Source organism: Schistocerca nitens, chromosome 1 (assembly GCF_023898315.1).
Source record: "Schistocerca nitens isolate TAMUIC-IGC-003100 chromosome 1, iqSchNite1.1, whole genome shotgun sequence".
Taxonomy (NCBI): domain Eukaryota; kingdom Metazoa; phylum Arthropoda; class Insecta; order Orthoptera; family Acrididae; genus Schistocerca; species Schistocerca nitens.
The window spans coordinates 191,279,029-191,294,987 of record NC_064614.1 but is presented as its reverse complement, the minus strand read 5'-3'; the positions used below and the strand labels follow the sequence as shown (position 1 = coordinate 191,294,987).

Here is a 15,959-nt window from a genome sequence, read left to right as displayed (position 1 = left end):
TGCCATAGCTCATTAACGCTACATTTAGCCGCTTTGTCCAAACGGATACGTTGGTTGCACGTCCCACACTGATTGCTGCGATGTAGTATTGTTAGCAAAGGGATTCGCGTCGGTCGTTTGCAGTCACAGCCCATTAACGCCACCTTTCGCCGCTTTGTCCTAACGGATACGTTCGTCGTACCTCCCACATCGAGTTCTGCGGTTATTCCACGCAGTGTTGCTTGTATGTTAGCATTGCCAACTCTACGCAAACGCAGCTGCTCTGAGTCGTTAGGAGAAGCCTCGGCACACTCTTGACACTGTGGATCTCGGAATATCGAGTTCCCTGGCGATTTCCCAAATAGAATGTCTCATCCGTCTAGCTCCGACTACCACTCCACGTTGAAAGTCAGTTAATTCCCCGTGCGGCCATAATGCCGTCAGAAACCTTTTCACATGAATCACCTAAGTACAAATGACAGCTCCGCCAATGCACTAGCCGTTTATATCTTGTGTACGTGATACTACCGCCATCTGTATACAGGGTGTTACAAAAAGTTGCCACCAAACTTTCAGGAAACATTCCTCACACACACACAAATAAAGAAAAGATGTTATGTGGTCATGTGTCCGGAAACGCTTAATTTCCATGTTAGAGCTCATTTTAGTTTCGTCAGTATGTACTGTACTTCCTCGATTCACCGCCAGTTGGCCCAATTGAAGGAAGGTAATGTTGACTTCGGTGCTTGTGCTGACATGCGACTCATTGCTCTGCAGTACTAGCATCAAGCACATCAGTACGTAGCATCAACAGGTTAGTGTTCGTCACGAACGTGGTTTTGCAGTCAGTGCAATGTTTACAAATGCGGAGTTGGCAGATGCCCATTTGATGTATGGATTAGCACGGAGCAATACCAGTGGCGCGGAACGTTTGTATCGATACAGATTTCCAGAACGAAGGTGTCCCGACAGGAAGACGTTCGAAGCAATTGATCAGCGTCTTAGGGAGCACGGAACATTCCAGCCTATGACTCGCGACTGGGGAAGAAACCTAGGTCACCTGCAATGGACGAGGCAATTCTTCGTGCAGTTGACGATAACCCTAACGTCAGCGTCAGAGAAGTTGCTGCTGTACAAGGTAACGTTGAGCACGTCACTGTATGGAGAGTGCTACGGGAGAACCAGTTGTTTCCGTACCATGTACAGCGTGTGCAGGCACTATCAGCAGCTGATTGGCCTCCACGGGTACACTTCTGCGAATGGTTCATCCAACAATGTGTCAATCCTCACTTCAGTGCAAATGTTCTCTTTACGGATGAGGCTTCCTTCCGACGTGATCAAATTGTAAATTTTCACAATCGACATGTGTGGGCTGACAAGAATCCGCACGCAATTGTGCAATCACGTCATCAACACAGATGTTCTGTGAACTTTTTGGCAAGCATTGTTGGTGATGTCTTGATTGGGCCCCATGTTCTTCCTCAATGGAGCACGTTAGCATGATTTCATACGGGATACTCTACCTGTGGTGCTAGAACATGTGCCTTTACAGCGCATCAGGGATTCCATGCGACGGAGGTTGGATGCATGTATCCTCGCTAACGGAGGATATTTTGAACATTTCCTGTAACAAAGTGTTTGAAGTCACGATGGTACGTTCTGTTGCTGTGTGTTTCCATTCCATGATTAATGTGATTTGAAGAGAAGTAATAAAATGAGCTCTAACATGGAAAGTAAGCGTTTCCGGATACATAACATATTTTCTTTCTTTGTGTGTGAGGAATGTTTCCTGAAAGTTTGGCCGTGCCTTTTTGTAACACCCTGTATGTGTACATCGTTGTCCCGCGGCTGTTGTCTCTTCAGTGTATGTAGTTCACATGTAGCAGTCGGGAGAATATGAAACTCTCATACGTTGTTTTTGAAGGCCAGATATGTGGGTCGCATAAAGTGACATCGGTAGGGGCAGCTGAATCGCTCTGCATATATTGTGAAAAGTAATGGTCCTATAGCACTCCCCTGGGGCACACGCGAAGTTACGTCTGAAGATTTCATTCTGTTCAGAATGACGTTCTGTGTTGTGTTTGCTAGGAACTAGGGCTGCTGATAAAACATTGAGATTTTATATATATATATATATATATATATATATATATATATATATATATATATATATATATATTGTCGATAAGTATCAGCGATGTAACGGATATAGATATCGAAATGGCAGTATCACATGCCAAATTTTTATTTTATATTATATTTGTTTCACAATTTTCGATGAATATTTGAAGCTGTTCATTTGAAATCGTAATAGAACATAATTTTACTTTCACTGTGTGAAGTAGTCTTACTACTTTTTGAGCTTTCATCAGATTCAGTCTTTCTCTTCGACGGTGTGAAGCAAGTATGGATGGCAGAAAGAAGAAGTTTGACTGCACCGCACGGTGGAGTTGTGAAGGGAATAAAACACTTTTTAACGCAGCTAGTGTGCTATTTCTTCACATCGGCATTCTTCGAGAACATTTGCTGAAACTGATGAACAAGAATCTAACAAATTACATTGGTCTTTGCGATGGGTGGAGACATGTGAGGGAAAATGCTGATGTAATCGGCGCACGGCGCAATGTTTAACTTAACCACGCAATTTTGACACTACAACTGCTAGGTCGCTGGCGTTTGCAGAAATAAAAAAACAAAACAAAAGAAAGTAGATAAATCGATATGAAGTGTTCCGACAAATCCGATATGTGACGATACCGAACGACGGGCCCATCGGGCACTTTTTATTGTGCCACTTACCTGCAGTTACCACTGTTAGCAAAGTGATTATCGCCAAGCGTGAACGTACATCGTTTTCCTTTCAGTTCTTGCTCTAAGGGAGATAAGTAGTCTGCTAGCTTGTTGAGGTAGAGAATATCTAATAATAAGTCAATACTTAAATATACAGCTCTAGGTAGGGTATTTATACCGAGCTTGGAGGAGCAGTGGTAGCACACTGGACTCGCCTTCAGGGAGGATGACGGTTCAAAAAAATGGTTCAAATGGCTCTAAGGACTATGGGACTTAACATCTGAGGTCATGAGTCCCCGAGACTTAGAACTACTTAAACCTAATTAAGCTAAGGACATCACACACATCCATGCCCGATGCAGGATTCGAACCTGCGACCGTAGCAGTAGCGCGGTTCTGGACTGAAGCGCCTAGAGCCGCTCGGCCACAACGGCCGGCGGCGGTTCAAACCTGCGTCAGGTCATCCTGATTTAGGTTTTCCGTGATTTCCCTAAAATTAAACTAAACTCCGCCCGAAACAGGCCATGAAGCCCCAACGGTACCGACGACCGCCGTGTCATCCTCAGCCCACAGGCGTCATTGGATGTGGATACAGAGGGGCAGGTGGTCAGCACACCGCTCTCCCGGCCTTTTGTCAGTTTACGAGACCGGTACCGCTACTTCTCAATCGAGGAGGTGCCTCAGTTAGCCTCACAAGGATTGAATGCACCCCCCACTCGCCAACAGCGCTCGGCAGACCGGATGGTCAGCCATCCAAGTACTAGCCCAGCCCGACAGCGCTTAACTTCGGTCATCTGACGGGAACCGGCGACACCATTGCGGCAAGGCCGTTGGAGTGATTTCCCTAAGTCGCTTCGGGCAAAGGCCGGGATGGTTCCTTTGAAAGGGCACGGCCGACTTCCTTCCCCACCCTTCCCTAATCCGATGGGATCGATGGCCTCGCTGTTTGGTCCCCCCCCCCCCCCCCCCCACACACACACACACATCAACCAACCATTTACAATGCGCAGCCGACACTTTTTTTGGTCGGTACTTCAATATTTTATCCGTCGATATATCGATACATCTACAATATTTTCCATTTATCGACGACCCATAACGATATTTCTTTAAATATCGAAACATTGGATTTCCGATACTTTTAAATATGTCAACAGTCCTACTAGGAACTCGTCAATTCAATCATACAGTCGGTCTAATATTCCGTACGATTGTATTTTGTTCATTAGGCGGCAGTGCAGAACTGTCTCGAACGCCTTCCGGACGTCAAGGAGCACGGCATCTACCTGGGCGCCTGTATTTATTGGTTCTGAGTCTCGTGCATTGGCCTGCCCCACGGCGCCGCTTTTTGCCGCAGGTGTCGCCGGCCGCGCGGGGGTGTGGAGGGGGCCAGATGAGCCGCGATAAGCGCTTCCTCTCGCAGGCGCGTGGCGGCGGCGTGTGCGTCAGTCGGCGCGACGCGGACCGAACGGCCCCCAGTCGTAGTCGCGGTCGGCCGGCAGCCCAGTGTGAGATCGCGCTTGCGGCCGGGCGGACGGTCGGTGTCTGCTACAGCCGCGCCTCGCCGGGACACGAGACACGCCTTCTGTCAGCCAGCCGACGCTCTTCCGCAGTCAACCTGCCGGTGAGTGACAGCCCGCGCGACGCGCCGAACGCATTTTCGCGACTGAGCAAACTATTGGACAGATATCACCCAGCACAGCTGTGTCAGGCTGGGCGAGGTGTCAGTGCTATACACTAAGAGCGAGTCTGCAACGCTGGTGAGGTACTGCATTCCAAACTATTAGCAGTGCGAGAGAGACACGACCGACGCTGATCGGTGGTCACTGCATCTGTGCAGGCATCTCCTTACGTAACTGCTGCCGCCCAGGTGTGAATTTATTTACTCTTCGCAAGTCGCTGCGAAGGCTAGTCCAGATACAGCAGCCTTCGGTTTTGCATGTACACTTATACTCCGCGGGTCACAGTACAGTGCATAGCGGAGGCTACTCCGTACAATATTATCGATTTTCTGTCCTATTCGAGTACTAAGCCAAGAGAAAATCACTGTCTATATTACTGTGCATGCGTCCTAATCGCTCTTATCTTACACTGGTGATCCCTAAGTGAAATATACGACTACGAATGAAACACAACTCCTGTGTAACGTTCTGCAATACTGCCTACTGTAGGATATTACACAAGTGTGTAAGCGTCCGCAAGGTGGGGTGAGGGGCGGGGATAAGAGGGCATTTGTCTCCGCCCCTATGGAATCTAGAATACAGAGTTTTTACTCATTACGGAATTGTCATACATTTCGAAATGATTTCCTGTAATTCCAGTAAATCTCTCGTTCAGTAGTTGTAGCATTAAGTGGCTGATCGCTATGAGTTTGGCAACTGCCGTATTAATTTAAGTTTTTAGCGTCTTCCCCTTCGTCTTACCCACCCCATGTGGATAAGTTTCTGTGCTCGTCCATGCGTAAGCCTCGCGCGTTTTCGATTCTAATGTATAAAATATTCTGCCAAGCACCAACGGAACAGCCAGTTAACGAAATATACTATGGTAGCAGATTAATGGACGCTGACTCTTCTTCGAATACAGGTTCTCTAAATTCAGCCAACAAGGTTACCTTCTTCCAGCGATTCCCATTTTAATTCCTCGAACTCTTTTGTTAGACTTTCGACGAGCCTATACCGAGCTGCTACGCTTCTAGCTGCCCACCTCTGAATTCTGTGTCTCTTCCAAAGCCTTGATAAGTACTCCAAAAGAGAGTAGTCTAGAATTGATCACACTATCGTCTTGTATGTAATTCCATTTACAGACCGATTGCATTTTCCGTTCCAATATATCTAAGGTTGCCTTTCGCTTCCCGTAACACTGATTTTACACGGTCCTCGCATTTCGTAATACTACTTATTATTTTCTCTAAATAGTTACGCAATGTGATGCGCTCAAGACGTTCACCACTAATCTTGCATTCGGCAACAATCGGGATCTTCCTCTTTGTCCCACACAATCTTACATTTATACACATTTAAAGAGAACTGATATTAACTGCACCTAGTGGAATTTTGTCCAAGTCGCTAGTCGTCGAAAGAAACATAAACTGAGCAGGAGGAGCGGGCTGCGATTTCGAACCTACTACGCTACCACACATGTAACTACATTGACGACATCCGAGAACGCAGTACGTCTTTCTTGGCACATTCATTCAATTTTCTACAGCAATTTCTCTCAGTAGTTGAGAACTTTTTTATTTAATGTGTTATTTATTCCTATACTCCGTTACAGTTTATTCGTGTTTTATTAACTCTTTCGTTTACAAATTTTCTAATCGGCATTTTGTGAACTACGTACTGATTCGTTCCACGACCAAGTTGTGTGGCTAGCATGGTCCCACGGAATTTGAAGAGTAAATAAATAAATAAAAGGGGAGGCACCGTAAGATAGTGTGACAGAGCGGCTGCTTTGGCATTGTATGTAAATCACCAGGCGGTGACGTCTGTAGTCCTATGAGGACCTGCACGGTTCCTCACAGTGTTGTTTCGTCAGCGTAATGACAACGAGAATACTACAAAAATATTTGTTCATACAAAAGAGTTAGGACAACCCGTCTGTTTAGCCAAGTGCATTAAAGAGCCCGGTTCCGAGACACGAAGAGGCTCACCGGCTCCCAGTTAAAATTCGCGTCGCGGTTTAATGACGGGGCTGGGGTGCCAGACAGCCCGGATATGGTTTTTAGGCGGTTTTCCAGATCCACCTCGTCAAATACTGGGCTGGTTCCCACATCCCGTCCCAGCTGGCAGTAGCTCTAAAGCCGGCCGGAGTGGCCGTGCGGTTCTAGGCGCTACAGTGTGGAACCGAGCGACCGCTACGGTCGCAGGTTCGAATCCTGCCTCGGGCATGTTAGTTAGGTTTCATTAGTTCTAAGTTCTAGGCGACTGATGACCTCAGAAGTTAAGTCGCAAGGTGCTCAGAGCCATTTGAACCATTTAGTAGCTCTAAAATGCCTTTAGGAATGGCGACCCCACCGTAATAATAGCCGACATCAAGGTATGCTTGGTTCTCCGATAATTGAGAGAAATACCAGTGTAGACCCAGCACTGACTGGATAAAGGGCACAGCACCGGACAGAAGGGTTACGAGAGTCATTCTTCCAACGTACCGTGTGTGAATGAATACTTACAGAGGCGCTGCAGTCATGGACTGTGCGGCATGTCCCTGCGGAGGTTCGAGTCCTCCCTCGGGCATGGGTGTGTGTGTTTGTCCTTAGGATAATTTAGGTTAAGTAGTGTTAAGCTTAGGGACTGATGACCTTAGCAGTTAAGTCCCATAAGATTTCACACATATTTCAACATTTGAACTTACAGGGGTTGCGTCGGGAGGGAGGAGTCAGGCTGGTACACTATGTTGTACCCTCCGCAACATACCGTATTGTGGTTACGGTGTACACGTGTACATGTAGAATTCTGTACGTCACCTTTTAGCAAAGTCCAGTACCACATCTCATTTATTTACTTATCCTGGCAAGATTAGTGCCAGCAGACTCGATCTTGCATATAAACAGGCCATCTGCATATGTTACAACATTTTTTCGTACCGACACAGATGTTACAGTAATATCTACATTTAACATGAGATACGACAGTTAGAAGTCAAGCAATAGCAATACGTCCAAGAAGTCGCATAGAAGAAATTAAGAATCAGCTTAGTGATAATAGCTTGTGTTCGTAACTATATTCCACCAATATTCTACATCTACGTAAGTACTCCACAAGCTGAGTGCGGCGGAGGGTACTTTGTAAACCACTTTCACTTCCTCCTTTCCCAGCTGCGAATGATTCACAGGAACAGCATTGCAGGTAAGCCTCTGTGTGAGTTCGAATCTCTCTAATTTTACCTTCATGGTCGTTTCGCGAGAAAGATGGAGGAGGAGTAGCAGGTGAACGGTATATGTTGGTTGACTCTTCTATAAACATACACTCCGGGAACTTCAACAGTAGCCAAATGCTGATGCAGAATGCTTGAACGCTTCTCTTGCAGCGTCTGTCATTGGAGCTAGTTCAGCGTCTCCGTGGCGACGCTTCCGCGCTTACTAAATGAACCTGTAAAGAAACGCGTTGCTCTTCGTCGGGTCTTCTGTATTACCTTTATCAATCCTATCTGGCACGAATCTCAGACTTTGTGGGTGGACTACACTTCCTGAGCATTCTTCCTACGCTACCTCACCGTCACATGTCTTAGCTGCGACTAGTTTTGTGTGTCCGTTCCACTTGTAAACCTCTTCGTACGCATACTCCTAGATATTTTACGGATGTGGCTGCATTCAGTGATCGTTCCTCGTTCGTCTAATCAGACGATAATGGGTGTTACTGCCCATTTTTTCAGGAACACTTACTATATGCAGTGTGGATATTATTCTGTATAGTAGTACATATACTTTCTCAAACATTTCATGATCGACTTATTATGTGAACCATTGCTTATCTAATCTGTTACTGCTAGCTGCATTGTCTCGAGTGTCCAGTTATCATCGGACTTTTATATCTAAAATGTTGCAACAGCATCACTCACATGTGGCGTCATCGACAAAATCGACAAGCAGTAGAGTAGATTTCCGCACTTGCTACGTCATAAAAATCCTTAACGAATCTATCAAACTGTATGCGGTACGGTAAGAACTGAAAAGTTCTACACTGTCCAGTCATATTAATGTGAAAATCCTTCAAAAGCCTGAATATGGTCCCGAAGGATAAATATATACTAGTGTTTTTATTTATTTTATTTTACATGTTTAGTGCCGTAGGACCAAATTGAGGAGCAAATCCCCAAGATCATGCAACGTGTCAGTACAGAAATTACAACATAAAATTAATACCATATAAAATAAAATGTTTATGAACCCAAAAAAGACAAACCATAAGTTCAAGTAAAGGCAATCAACATTATAACACAGGAATCAACTTAATTTTTCAAGGAACTCCTCGACAGAATACAACGAGTGACCCATGAGAAAACTCTTCAGCTTCGATTTGAAAGCACATGGCTTACTGCTGAGGTTTTTGTATTCTTGTGGTAACTTACTGAAAATGGATGCAGCAGTGTACTGCACACCTTTCTGCGCAAGAGTCAAGCAAATGTGATCCAAAGGTAGACTGGATTTCTGCCAAGTATTAACTGAGTGAAAGCTGCAAATTCTTGGGAATAAGTGATATTGTTAACAAGAAATGACAGTAAAGAAGATATACAGGGTGTAAGTTTTAAGTTGACAAACCAGAATAACTCGAAAAATAAGCTTCACACGAAAAAATGTGTAGAATCCAAAGTTGATTATTTTCGAGAGGAACATCTGCTGGTGCTAAAATTAGCCCCCCACTCCAGCCCCCTGGGGGTGGGGCGGGAGGCAACTTTAAAATTTCAAATGGGAACCCCCATTTTTTTATTGCAGAATCAGATTCTACATAAAAAAACTACGTACATTTTGTCTTATACATTTGTTTTGATTCTTGGCAGTTGGCGCTGCAATTCAAGAAAATCCATGTTCTCATTTTTGCGTGGAAAATGGATATGTTCGCTGAACGGTAGTTGAGAAGACATCGTTGGTAGCCCTTTGGTTCATCTGGGCGGTCAGTTGCTCAACAGCACGTCTATTGTCCCGTGCATATCTTCGCAGCCATAGTTCACCCTTGTTCGCCCGTGGTGCTCCAAAGTTACCTCAGCGCCTGTTTTGGACAGCGCTCTTTTGCCTTGAATGGTGTATTTTAGCAATGGTGCCACAGTTTACAAACTTAGCCGTTTATCGGAAATGCTTCTCCCTTGGCCCGAAAGACAATGATTACGCCCTCTTGGAAATCAGAAAAATCACTCCGTTTCCGCACAACGAGTGCACTGTTTGCCGCGTCCCCCCCAACCCACTTTATATACCCTCCACTGCTAGTGCTGCCACCTGCCGTCTGCGAGTGGTAATTGCACGTTGACACCGAACATAGGCAGTGGTTACATTAACGTGATTGGACCTTGTATATGACTGCCATGATTCAATGATACAGCGTCATAGTTACACGTGGTCAGTGACAATGGAGTACTGAGACGCATGGAGTGAAACGAAGAAATTAGGGAACGTTTCAAAATAACAGTGCGACATAAAATTAATAAAAAGGAACTGAGTTCTACGTTTTATTTTAAACGAGCAGGTCAACATGAAATAATTACCTGCATAAAAACATAATCTTGATTATCATAGATGAATTTTTTCTGTTTTTTTTTTCGTAAACAGTGGAACCTGGATAGAAGGACATTCAGTTCATCTGGATTACTAATATTTCTACTAAAAAAGAGGTTCATCTCAATCTTCTTAAATATCAAGGAATCCGATGTGGTCTTTCGCAATGATTTAAATTAGACCGACAGAGCAGAGGAAAATTATAATCGGAAGGAGTGGATTTCGTATCCCTATCCAGTTGTCCTGTTTAAGACTCTTTTATTCCCTAAGTCACTTCGGACAGAGTTCCCTTGACAAGTCAGCCGCCAACTACTCTCCTCACGTTCTCCAAACTACGAGTACGTTTTTTTTTATTTTTTTTTTTGTTTTTTTTTTTTTTTTTTGTCATCAGTCTACTGACTGGTTTGATGCGGCCCGCCACGAATTCCTTTCCTGTGCTAACCTCTTCATCTCAGAGTAGCACTTGCAACCTACGTCCTCAATTATCTGCTTGACGTATTCCCATCTCTGTCTGTACTCCAGACGTTCATCCTCAGAAATTTCTTCCTCAAATTAAGGCCGGTATTTGATATTAGTAGACTTCTCTTGGTCAGAAATTCCTTTTTTGCCATAGCGAGTCTGCTTTTGATGTCCTCCTTGCTCCGTCCGTCATTGGTTATTTTACTGCCTAGGTAGCAGAATTCCTTAACTTCATTGACTTCGTGACCATCAATCCTGATGTTAAGTTTCTCGCTGTTCTCATTTCTACCACTTGTCATTACCTTCGTCTTTCTCCGATTTACTCTCAAACCATACTGTGTACTCATTAGACTGTTCATTCCGTTCAACAGATCATTTAATTCTTCTTCACTTTTACTCAGGATAGCAATTTCATCAGCGAATCGTATCATTGATATCCTTTCACCTTGTATTTTAATTCCACTCCTGAACCTTTCTTTTATTTCCATCATTGCTTCCTCGATGTACAGATTGAAGAGTAGGGGCGAAAGGCCTTGTCTTACACCCTCCTTAATACGAGCACTTCGTTCTTGATCGTCCACTCTTATTATTCCCTCTTGGTTGTTGTACATATTGTATATGACCCGTCTCTCCCTATGGCTTACCCCTACTTTTTTCAGAATCTCGAACAGCTTGCACCATTTTATATTGACGAACGCTTTTTCCAGGTCGACAAATCCTATGAAAGTGTCTTGATTTTTCTTTAGCCTTGCTTACATTATTAGCCGTAACGTCAGAATTGCCTCTCTCGTCCCTTTACTTTTCCTAAAGCCAAACTGATCGTCACCTAGCGCATTCTCAATTTTCTTTTCCATTCTTCTGTATATTATTCTTGTAAGCAGCTTCGATGCATGAGCAGTTAAGCTGATTGTACGATAATTCTCGCACTTGTCAGCTCTTGCCGTCTTCGGAATTGTGTGGATGATGCTTTTCCGAAAGTCAGATGGTATGTCGCCAGACTCATATATTCTACACACCAACGTGAATAGTCGTTTTGTTGCCACTTCCCCCAATGATTTTAGAAATTCTGATGGAATGTTATCTATCCCTTCTGCCTTATTTGACCGTAAGTCCTCCAAAGCTCTTTTAAATTCCGATTCTAATACTGGATCCCCTATCTCTTCTAAATCGACTCCTGCTTCTTCTTCTATCACATCAGACAAATCTTCAGCCTCATAGAGGCTTTCAATGTATTCTTTCCACCTATCTGCTCTCTCCTCTGCATTTAACAGTGGAGTTCCCGTTGCACTCTTAATGTTACCACCGTTGCTTTTAATGTCACCAAAGGTCGTTTTGACTTTCCTGTATGCTGAGTCTGTCCTTCCGACAATCATATCTTTTTCGATGTCTTCACATTTTTCCTGCAGCCATTTCGTCTTAGCTTCCCTGCACTTCCTATTTATTTCATTCCTCAGCGACTTGTATTTCTGTATTCCTGATTTTCCCGGAACATGTTTGTACTTCATCCTTTCATCAATCAACTGAAGTATTTCTTCTGTTACCCATGGTTTCTTCGCAACTACCTTCTTTGTACCTATGTTTTCCTTCCCAACTTCTGTGATGGCCCTTTTTAGAGATGTCCATTCCTCTTCAACTGTACTGCCTACTGCGCTATTCCTTATTGCTGTATCTATAGCGTTAGAGAACTTCAAACGTACCTCGTCATTCCTTAGTACTTCCGTATCCCACTTCTTTGCGTATTGATTCTTCCTGACTAATGTCTTGAACTTCAGCCTACTCTTCATCACTACTATATTGTGATCTGAGTCTATATCTGCTCCTGGGTACGCCTTACAGTCCAGTATCTGATTTCGGAATCTCTGTCTGGCCATGATGTAATCTAATTGAAATCTTCCCGTATCTCCCGGCCTTTTCCAAGTATACCTCCTCCTCTTGTGATTCTTGAACAGGGTATTCGCTATTACTAGCTGAAACTTGTTACAGAACTCAATTAGTCTTTCTCCTCTTTCATTCCTTGTCCCAAGCCCATATTCTCCTGTAACGTTTTCTTCTACTCCTTCCCCTACAACTGCATTCCAGAGTCGCCAATGACTATTAGATTTTTGTCCCCCTTTACATACTGCATTACCCTTTCAATATCCTCATACACTTTCTCTATCTGTTCATCTTCAGCATGCGACGTCGGCATGTATACCTGAACTATCGTTGTCGGTGTTGGTCTGCTGTCGATTCTGATTAGAACAACCCGGTCACTGAACTGTTCACAGTAACACACCCTCTGCCCTACCTTCCTATTCATAACGAATCCTACACCTGTTATACCATTTTCTGCTGCTGTCGATATTACCCGATACTCATCTGACCAGAAATCCTTGTCTTCCTTCCACTTCACTTCACTGACCCCTACTATATCTAGATTGAGCCTTTGCATTTCCCTTTTCAGATTTTCTAGTTTCCCTACCACGTTCAAGCTTCTGACATTCCACGCCCCGACTCGTAGAACATTATCCTTTCGTTGATTATTCAATCTTTTTCTCATGGTAACCTCCCCCTTGGCAGTCCCCTCCCGGAGATCCGAATGGGGGACTATTCCGGAATCTTTTGCCAATGGAGAGATCATCATGACACTTCTTCAATTACAGGCCACATGTCCTGTGGATACACGTTACGTGTCTTTAATGCAGTGGTTTCCATTGCCTTCTGCATCCTCATGTCGTTGATCATTGCTGATTCTTCCGCCTTTAGGGGCAATTGCCCACCCCTAGGACAAGAGAGTGCCCTGAACCTCTATCCGCTCCTCCGCCCTCTTTGACAAGGCCGTTGGCAGAATGAGGTTGACTTCTTATGCCGGAAGTCTTCGGCCGCCAGTGCTGATTATTTATCAAAATTTAGGCAGTGGCGGGTCAACATATAGCTTATAGGCCTGATAACCCTGATGTCGACAAGACACGATATTTGTACGCGAGCGTCTCAGTGATCAGATCGCTGTACGCCGGCCGCTGTGGCCGAGCGCTTCTAGGGGCTTCAGTCCGGAACCACGCGGCTGCTACGGTCGCAGGTTCGAATCCTGCCTCGGGCATGTATGTGTGTGATATCCTTAGGTTAGTTAGGTTTAAGTAGTTCTAAGTCTAGCGGACTGATGACGTTAGATGTTAAGTCCCATAGTGCTTGTAACCATTTTTTGAGATCGCTGTACACCCCGTAAATAAGCATCTTGCACATGGACAGCTGGAACATACGGGTAATGACGTCTATTAAACGCCTAAGAGGTATTCCTATGAGCGTCTTTACGATCACGGCAAGCACACACGAAAATCATTTCTCGTGTCGAAGCAAGCATAGTTTTTTCTTTCTCTCTTGCGCGCTCTATTTCGATAACATGTCTATGGCTATCGACGTTTTCTAAGTAACTTGAGTCAGGCATTGGACACATATCAGAAAAAAAGTCGCTTATGATAAACACACTGCTTCATTCAGCACACAAAGATTCCTTAATCAAGATATGGGATGCAGGAACTGACGGTGTTCCATAAATATTCTATCGTTTCAACTTCTGGTAGTTGTACTGATTGTTACATGTGCCGGCCGGAGTGGCCGTGCGGTTCTGGGCGCTACAGTCTGGAACCGAGTGACCGCTACGGTCGCAGGTTCGAATCCTGCCTCGGGCATGGATGTGTGTGATGTCCTTAGGTTAGTTAGGTTTAATTAGTTCTAGGCGACTAATGACCTCAGAAGTTGAGTCGCATAGTGCTCAGAGCCATTTGAACCATTTGTTACATGTGGAGGAGAGCAACCGGTGCTGAGAGAAGAAAGACGTTGAAATTTTATTAAGGAGGTTAGATATTCAAACACGTGCCCCAATAGCCATGCTTGTTAAAGCGTTGCTTTCAAGACTGGGAGGTGAGCCGGCTCCGCATCGAATTCGACTGGCAGATTAATGACGAGGGTCAGAGTGCTTGGCAGCTTGAATGTGGTTTTCAGGCGGTTTTCCCCATCCCAGTAGAAGAATACCGAGCTGGTACCAAAATCCTACATCAGTTGCATGATTCGTAAACATTTAGAAATCTTTTCCTTATTTTCGCATGTGTAACACTACACCCAGACGGTTGGGGTGCACATGTTCCCCCCCATCGGGTAACGACTTCGCGACAGGAAGTGCATCAGGCAACCTATAAACCAAACATGCCAAATCCGTTAACAACCGTGCCGATCCAACATCGATCCAGGATAAAGGCACAAGAAAAAGAAGAAGAACGATCGGGATTCAGATCACCATTCGGCCATCCGAACAGACTTCCCACTTCAGACAAATGTAAGGATGTTTCTTCTATATCATCACAGCTGATATCTATTCCAATTCCATATTCGTCCAGCTGAACTACTAATGCACTTGATTCCAATCGGACATTACGTCCAACCTTTCTTCCCCGTGTTTTGATAGAATTTACACATATCAAAATCGTCCAAGGAAAGAACTATTTTTCTCTTAAATAAAATCTAGGAGGTGTATGGTATACGTAACAATATTCAACCATTTCATTACATATCGTAACTTCGTACAAATATTCAACCATTGAAGAGAATAAATAAGGGGCATAGAATTGTAAAGTAACAGACAGAATTGAGACTTCCATAAAACCTTATCACTCTCAGTTGTCAGTACTTTTTTTGCATCAGTAAGCGTTGGACCTCGTTTTGAGTTACGTACAGCTCTGCAACTCCTTTTCATTGACGAAGTATGATACAAGATCTCATCTTGAGGAATGTTCTGCGAGTTTATAGCTGATCCAGACACTGGATATTGTCCGCAGTCTCCGAAAGGTTTCTTTGAAGGCTTTCCAAGAGCTGCTCTGTGCGGATTAGATCTGGAGAGTGAGCGGCCCACTGTAGCACCTGAATATTGCGTCTTTCAAACCATTCAGACACATGTCCGACAACATGTGGTCTGGCATCGTACATGTAAAGGAATTCAGGCTCATACTCTTCAGCGATCGGAAGTACCAAAGGTTGCCAATTGTTTCGAATATAAAGATCTGCTCGCTGTGTTTCCCTTACAAAAACGAGGTCCGTTTTGCTATTGGTCATCATTCCTCTCCAGACAGTGCTCCTTGAAATTTGTTGATCTTCTGTAAGTTCCCATGCCTTTCTGCGTCACGTGGTCGCCGCCGTATGAGAACTCTTCTTGAACCTGGGTGACAACTGAAGCGTGATTCGACTGTAAACACGCCTTGTCTCCATGATCCACTGCCCAATTTTCATGTTGTAGGCACCTCAAAATACGACGTGCATGATTTCCATAACGCATACCTGAAAACTTTACAGGTCGACTGACATTAAAGCCTATTTCATGCAACCTAGTTCTGATAGTTTTGGCTGAAACAATTGCGTTACTTACATGTTGTAAGGCACTTCTTAACATTCTGCATATGCACGTTACTAGATATGTAAGTGACTTATTTAGCCTCTGTAGGATCCGATGCCATGTTTTGTAATTGGTTCAAATGGCTCTGAGCACTATGGGACTTAA

General features: G+C 44.3%; 1 protein-coding gene and 1 long non-coding RNA gene across 2 annotated transcripts in view; one reads left to right on the top strand and one right to left on the bottom strand.

Moving 5' to 3' along the window:
* The window catches only part of LOC126245289 (uncharacterized), a 556,618-nt gene that overhangs the window by 72,367 nt on the left and 468,292 nt on the right, over window positions 1-15,959 (bottom strand). The gene's annotated exons all lie outside the window — the stretch shown is intronic.
* LOC126245273 (solute carrier organic anion transporter family member 74D) overlaps window positions 4,234-15,959 on the top strand; it is a 155,535-nt gene continuing 143,809 nt past the window's right edge. The window contains exon 1 of the mRNA XM_049948302.1: window positions 4,234-4,393. The gene's annotated coding sequence lies outside the window, so the exon portion shown is untranslated. The remainder of the gene's footprint in view (window positions 4,394-15,959) is intronic.